The following is a 2,059-nucleotide window of genomic DNA, read 5'->3' on the forward strand; positions in this document are numbered from 1 at the left end:
TCTAAGCCTTCAAAGACTCCATCTGCTGCAGTTACAAAGTGTTGTGTTTTAATTGCGGATGCAGAAGTTTGGGAGACCTACAAGAACTTCCTGCTCAATATTGAAAACAAGAGTGGGGGTAGTTTCTTAAAAAAAAAAATCCAAAACAAAACAAAACAAAACGTTACCCATTTGCTGAAACAGTACTGGGGGTCAGACACCTGCCCTTAGCTCATAGCCTGTGCCTGTGTCAGGTTAATGGCTTCATTTTAGACTCTTCTCAGCTTAGGTCAATCCTGACAAGGCAGCACAGGGAATTTTTTCACAGGGTCTGTCTGCTACTGCATTTTTTGAAAATTGAGATGAATTAAGGACAACTTTATGCTAAGAGTGGAGCTCTAATTTCTGTATTATCTCTCTCTGATCCTTTGTGATGTGATCAGAGCAGTCTGCTTGCCCAATGATATTGCTGGCCATGACAGTGTGACAGGTTTGCATTTCAGTCCTTGAGCTGCCATCTCCCTGCCTGGAAGCTCACTAACACCATCTCTTAATGGTCATGTTTAAATAGTTTTGCTGGAGCCCACTTACAGAGCAATCTGTGTTCAAGAGCTTTTTAGCAGGGAATTGGCTAGAATTGGTATTCAAACAACCTGATTGAACCGTGCCTGCAACAAAAGCTCCATCACCATTTACAATATGCCTTCCACACAGTGCTTAGATTTTAACTCCATGTAAATCAGTAGTGATTTTCCTGTTGAATTCTTTCCCCAGTGTGGCTCTGCCATTTCATCTTCCAGAGAAGGATTCTCACACCTCGCTTCTGTGTCCTGCAAAGACCTGCACCACTCACCAGGGAATCCGCCCTCGCAGCTTATGGTAACAGGGAATATTTCCACAGCCACGTTACAGCTCTGCAGATGAGATCCAAGCAAATAAGGTGCCTGGATAATAATAGGCACAAGAGAAGTGCAGGGGAGGTGGTTGGCATTGCTGGAGGCAGGAAGCCGTTCCCCATCTCATGGACACAGTGGTGGCAGCTGCAGCTGGGAGTTCTGTGCCCTGTGCAGCTCTGGGGAAGGCATGGAATGAACCGCTGACTCCAGCACAGGCTGAAAACCCACCCAGGGACCTTGATCCTGCTCTGCACAGAGACAACCTTTGACTTCAGCAGGAAGATTTGCTTCTCTCAAGCTCTGGAAAGGTCTGGGAACATGAATAGCCCTTACTTAGACATGTATTTTTTTAATGTGCTCCTTCATGGTTTCATCTGCAGGCTCTTGCAAGTGAATAAATTAAATCCATGAATGAAGCATCCAAGCTCTTGGTGCCTTGCTCAAGCATGACTTGTTTAAATGTCTCGGGAGTGTTGTCAGAGAAACGAGTCTGTATAAATCAGACGTGGAGAGGAAAACCCACACACTGTACTGATGAATGGAGGTGAGAGATCCAAGAGAAGCCTTCCCCACACTCTCTTTACATTAAAACACCTACAGAGGCGGGAAGATTAATGGACACAGCAACCAGTCAGCAGAATATCATAGAATCAATTAGGTTGGAAAAGGCCTCGGAGATCATCGAGTCCAACCTATGGCAGAACATCAGTGTGTCAAGCAGACCGTGCACTGAGTGCCACATCCAGCCTTTCCGTGAACACCTCAGGGACGGCCACTCCGCCACCTCCCTGCGCTGTCCATTCCGGACTCTAATCACCCTTTCTACAAAGAAATTCTTCCTGATACCCAAACTAAACCTCCCCTGGCTCAGCTTGAAACTGTCTCCTCTTGTCCTGTCAAAATACAATTCTTTCCATTTGGGCATTGAAGGTACGGCCACACAGTGGTCAGCGAACTTCCCCAGCGACGCCTGCAAATCGCTCTGTGTCTGGTGGAGACGCCTCCAGACAATTTTAGGGATGGTTTCTGGTTTAGATTTTAGATTGATTGATTTTAGATTTTAGCAAGGAATTTAGTTTCGTTTTCACATTAAACATCCGCTGATGCCCCTGCCGGCGACTCTCTAAGCGACCTTAAGGCTCTCCCTCACGGCTCCTCCCTCGCGTCCCGCCCGCCCCGGCCGC

This window comes from Fringilla coelebs (genome assembly GCF_963513975.1).
Source record: "Fringilla coelebs genome assembly, chromosome: 8".
NCBI lineage: Eukaryota > Metazoa > Chordata > Aves > Passeriformes > Fringillidae > Fringilla > Fringilla coelebs.